Here is a 6,000-nt window from a genome sequence, read left to right on the forward strand (position 1 = left end):
ACTCTTGAATTAATAAGCAGAGGTATTGATGCAAGGACTGACCATCCAAAATATCAACATTACAGTTATAAGCAGTTGTATACAGTGTTTGTTTACATTTTTAATCTTTACAAATATTGAAGTAAAACAAGCTTGTGTTTCAGGTTCTGATGGGGTATTACAGTTGAACTAAGCTCATAAGGCATTTATAAGTTATATTCTTCAAGAATCAATGGATGTAGCAATTGCGGCTTGCTCTTTAAAATGACAGCAGGACCTCACATAGTAACTAACGTATACAGGGTAATCTCTCCCACCCAGTGTGTTTGTGACAATGTGAATGTGAAGATAAAAACTGAAAAGGACACCACAGTCCACACAGACATTCTAAAAACACGCACATACACACAAAAACACACCCTACCAGCCACAGCCTTCACCACTGCCTGTCACCCTCCCAACGCCACTTCCCCTTTTCTTCAGCATATGTACGGACACACACACACACACACACACACACACACACACACACACACACACACACACACACACACACACACACACACACACACACACACACACACACACACACACACACACACACACACACGGGTAGATTAGGCAGTTATTTACACCACACAGACTTTACAGCTTCGTTGATTGGTGATTGGTTTCTAGAAACCAGTTGCTTGGCTAAATCAATTTGTCTCACCAGCTGGCTCTCTCTGTAGCAATTGAGCCAGGGATGAGGTTACTTAATACCTCAGGTTACTGAAAGGTGGCTTTACAGGTAGGCTATTTTAGCGGAGTCTGTAGCATACATGTCAGACTAGAGCCCACATTTACAAAGCAACTCAGAGTCGTGCTCATTCATTATGATCTTTAAGGCAAAGCTGATCCAAGATCAGCACGCCTACACTCTTGAATTTCACACTACAAGACTGAGAAAACTTTCCTGGTAAAAAAAAATAGCCCAAGACTAACCTGAGCAAAGAGGTAGGACATGACGGTATCGTCGAACACCGGGCTGTCCATTCCCTTGTTGACCCCATAGCGGTGGGAACAGGAGCCTCCATACCAGCCAGGGAAGTAGTACCTGGGTGATGTAGAATTTTATTATCAATGTTTTTCATTTTCAATTATTCTAATCGGTCTGCAACCCAGAGTGTGTAAAGTTCTGGTTTAAATTAAACAGAATTCCCAGCTCACAATTAGTCAAATAAATGTTTATTCACGAGAGCTCTCCCATTCACATACAAAGATGTTCCTTTTATAACATCCTTCTAACCTTCGCACACACATGCACACTAACATTAGGAGAGCCATCTTCTTCTCTACAATTTTAGTTTATCACTACCCAGCTGACAGTTCCAGTCCCCCCCCCCAGAAAAAGGAAACCTGGAGGGGTTACTCCCTGTACAAGCATACGTTCCCAGAGTTATAGCCGGGTCAGTTCAACCATAGTTGAATTGTTTCTAGGTGTTTTCTTAGGCATACACACATTCCTCTCACTCCCAGTCTAACCTAGTCGGACTTACGTTTAATATTTTTAATTACTCCTTATCCATGCTACATAACCTTTAATCCCTAATGGTTTAAGATAAACCTTATAAATTATTTTATCACAGGGGGGATACAGAAAGGGAGAAGAAACAGGAAGAGGAGAGAAGATAAAGAAGAGGACTATATAAAAGACAAGCACATTGTGTCTAATACTACTACCGTACAATGATACTTTAATTAAATGGCATTGCATATTTCACACTTTAATTCCTTAATATTTTTAATCGTCAATCTAATTGTTTCCTTTTCAACAGAAAAATAAAATCTAGACCCCTGACCACACGCCACATCCTACCTCACTCTGAAGAGGAGACTGTCATTTGCTGATTGGTCGAGTTTGAGGATGTGATTGGGTGGGAACCATGCGGTCGCTCTCCTCATCAGGCCAAACAGGCTGCAATACAACGGTGCCAGGCCTGGGAGACAGGAGAGAACAGAATAATAACAACATTGACACCAAACACATCCATAGGGATAAGCAGAGCCGTATCCTTGTGGTTAGTGTGTCAGCCCTGAGATTGGAAGGTTGGGGATTTGATTCCCCCGCCAAGTCATACCAAAGACTCCAAAATTGGGACCTGATGCCTCTATGCTTGGAACTTTAGTATTTAGGAGATGAATTAGGGTTAAGGCCCTGCGATAGACTAACGTCCTGTCCAGGGGGTGTCTCACCCTACAGAAATGGGAGGCAGAGCAATGGACATTAGACTGGTGGGAATCTGTCCTTTTGTCCAAATTTGAGATTTTTGGTTACATCTCTCTATGTGAGATGCAGAGTAGGTGAACAGATGATCTTCGCAAGTGTACTTCCCACCGTGAAGCATGGAGGAGGTGTGATGGTGCTTTGCTGGTAACACAGTCTGTGATTTATTTAGAATTCAAGGCACACTTAACCAGCATGTCTACCACAGCATTCTTCAGCGATACACCATCCCATCTGGTTTGCGCTTCGTGGGATTATCATTTGTTTTTCAACAGGACAACGGCCTCCACAAACCCCTGACCTCAACCCAATTGAGATGAGTTGGACCGCTGAGTGAAGGAAAAGCAGCCAACAAGTGCTTAGCATATGTGGGAACTCCTTCAAGACTGTTGGAAAAGCATTCCTCATTATGACCTTTAAGGCAAAACCAATCCTAGATCAGCACTCCTACTCATGCACAAACATACAGGTGGTTATGGTCAACTGGTCCCTGTAAGAGGGTTGGGGTTGTGAGGGTGTAGAGTTTAGGATTTTAAGCTTGAGGCGAGACATTTCAGTGGATAGTATTGGGCCTCAGTCAGCTGTGCTCTAGTCTGGAATCTTGGAGTGAAATCTGCTGTGTTGTCTGGTCTGGGCTCTGGGAGTGAAATCTGATTAACTGGCCAAAAGGCACCTACTGTATGAAATGGCATTCTTCTCAGCATGGAAATAACGTTGTAAAGAGCATTAAACACACTAGCCATTTCAACAGCTTTAAAGTTATTAATAGATGTATGTTTTTTCCACGTATGTAGGCCTATAGCTTCGGGCTGCAATGTGTCCACAGGGGCAGCAGGTAGCCTAGTGGTTAGAGCATTGGGCCAGTAATCAAAAGGTTGGTGGCTCAAATCCCAGAGCTGACAAGGTGAAAATCTGTCGTTCTGCCCATGAACAAGGCAGGTATCCTACTGTTCCTAGGCCGTCATTGCAAATAAGAATTTATTCTTAACTAACTTGCCTGGTTAAATACAAACATTTAAAATGCATGTATTTACACTACCCATCAAAAGTTTGGGGTCACTTAGAAATGTCCTTGTGAAATTAGTTGCAAAATGAATACGAAATAGAGTCAATGATTTTTAATTGAAATAATAACTGTGTCCTTTCGTCAAAGAATCCTTAATTTGCAGCAACTACAGCCTTGCAGACTTTGGCATTTTAGTTGTCAATTTGTTGAGGTAATCTGAAGAGATTTCACCCCATGCTTCCTGAAGCACCTCCCACAAGTTGGATTGGCACTTCTTAGGTACTATACAGTCAAGCTGCTCCCACAACAGCTCAATAGGGTTGAGATCCGGTGACTGCTGTCCACTCCATTATAGACAGAATACCAGCTGACTGCTTCTTCCTAAATAGTTCTTGCATAGTTTGGAGTTGTTCTTTGGGTAATTGTTTTTTCTGCGTCTCACGAATGTTCAAACACCTCAAATTTAGATTTGTCTGTCCATAACACTTTTTCCAATCTTCCTCTATCCAGTGTCTCTGTTCTTGCCCATCTTAATATTTTCTTTTAATTAGCCAGTCTGAGATATGGCTTTTTTTTTTTTGCAACTCTGCCTAGAAGGCCAGCATCCCGGAGTCGCCTCTTCACTGTTGACATTGAGACTGGTGTTTTGCGGGTACTATTTAATGAAGCTGCCAGTTGAGAAGTTGTGAGGAGTCTGTTTCTCAAACTAGACATTAATGTACTTGTCCTCTTGCTCAGGTGTGCACCGGGGCCTCCCACTCCTCTTTCTATTCTGGTTAGAGCTGGTTTGCGCTGTTCTGTGAAGGGAGTAGCACACAGCGTTGTACAAGATCTTCAGTTTCTTGGCAATTTCTCACATGGAATAGCCTTCATTTCTCATAACAAGAATAGCCAGAAATCTTGCTTGTTTGTAGGTGACCAAATACTTATTTTCCAACATAATTTGCAAATAAATTCATTAAAAATCCTACAATGTGATTTTCTGGATATTTTTCTTCTCATTTTGTCTGTCATAGTTGAAGTGTACCTATGATGAAAATTACAGGCCTCTCATATTTTTTAGTGGGAGAACATGCACAACTGGTGGCTGACTAAATACTTTTTTGCCCCATTGTATATATGTATATATGTATACATCCTTCTGCAGGGAACAATTGTTTTCCCAGTTCTGTTTTTAATCATGGGAGTACTCCTAACAGTAAAACATGTCAAATGCCCATCCTCTCATTTTTATTTCGGCCCCCCAAAAAATGTGCCAGCGATTCGCCCATGGATTGATGTTTCAACATTGTCTCGATGAAGAGTTTGGCGTTCGACTAGCCACGTGCAGTTACAAGCCTGCTAGAGTTAGCGGCAGGCGGACAAGCAATATCCACCGTCGTAGTACAGATGAAACCTGAACTGTGAGCTGGACAGTTTTAGAAAACCCTGACTAGATCTAGTTTCAGTAATAGTATACCCCTTTGGGCCAAGCCCTCAAAAACAACAACAACAAAAACAACAACAACAACAACAACGTCTATGAGACGAGGTGTGACAGACAGCAGATGAGAGAAACCGGAAGTGAGAATAGAGTGCTGTGTGACAAGAGGAAGAGAAGCCTAGGCCAGCGTATTGCATGGTGGAGGTTAGTAAGTTTGTTAGCTAGCCAGCCCCACTTTCTGCCTGTACGGGGGAGACTGCTATATGGCAGCCTGGGGGAGCAGAGGAAGAATAGAATAAAAGTACTAGATTGAGTGTATCCGTCAAATTTCTGTGGTCTGAGGAGCTTTGCCCATTCTACTAGACCTAATTATATGGTTGTCGCTTTCTCCCTTAGGTGCTCAGAATAACCTCACTGTCTCTCTAAACTCAATTAAAAATAATCAGAGAGCCTGGGGTGTGTTTGAGATTATTTTTAATTGACTCCTCTCACTCCCTGTCCACCTATACCTTCTGACGTTTAACTACTCTACAGTGCAGTGTAACTCGATATGCTGGAGTGATTATGTTGCCATGTCAGAGTTATTATGTTACCAAGTTTAGAGAGACAGTGAGAGAGCCAAAGAGAGAGAGTCAAAGAGAGAGAGCCAAAGAGAGAGAGCCAAAGAGAGAGAGCCAAAGAGAGAGAGCCAGAGAGAGCCAAAGAGAGAAAAATGAAAGCGAGAGAGTAAATGAAAGAGAGAGAGTGTAAGAGAGAGAGTGCAAGAGAGAGAGTGCAAGAGAGAGAGTGCAAGAGAGAGAGTGCAAGAGAGAGAGTGCAAGAGAGAGAGTGCAAGAGAGAGAGTGTAAGAGAGAGAGTGCAAGAGAGAGAGTGCAAGAGAGAGTGTAAGAGAGAGAGTGCAAGAGAGAGAGTGCAAGAGAGAGAGTGCAAGAGAGAGGGAGTGCAAGAGAGAGAGTGCAAGAGAGAGAGTGTAAGAGAGTGTGAGAGAGTGTAAGAGAGAGAGTGTAAGAGAGAGAGTGTAAGAGAGAGAGTGCTGCAGGGTGCATATCAGAGACCTTCTGGGGTGTGTTTGAAAGAGATAGAGACATAGAGAACTAAAAATCAACAAGTCAACAGCCTGCTGAGGTCAGTGTATGAACACCCAGGTCAGTGGTAGGCTATATTCAACATAACTACACTACATGACTGTGGCTCCAAGACAAATTCAAGCAAAACTGCTATCAAGGCTTTTCCGGGTTGGGACTAAGAATATATTCTCTTTAAACTACATCTCGATGCATATTTACACTTTACAGATTAAACTGAAAGATACAGAACAATGTTTAC

The 6,000-nt window shown here is 42.4% G+C and overlaps 1 pseudogene; it reads right to left on the bottom strand.

Annotated features, from left to right (window-relative positions):
- LOC118391623 (tyrosine-protein kinase JAK2-like) overlaps positions 1-1,958 on the bottom strand; it is a 38,308-nt pseudogene extending 36,350 nt beyond the window's left edge.
- Between the last annotated feature and the right edge of the window lie 4,042 nt (positions 1,959-6,000).

This window comes from Oncorhynchus keta, unplaced genomic scaffold, assembly GCF_023373465.1.
Source record: "Oncorhynchus keta strain PuntledgeMale-10-30-2019 unplaced genomic scaffold, Oket_V2 Un_contig_3604_pilon_pilon, whole genome shotgun sequence".
NCBI lineage: Eukaryota > Metazoa > Chordata > Actinopteri > Salmoniformes > Salmonidae > Oncorhynchus > Oncorhynchus keta.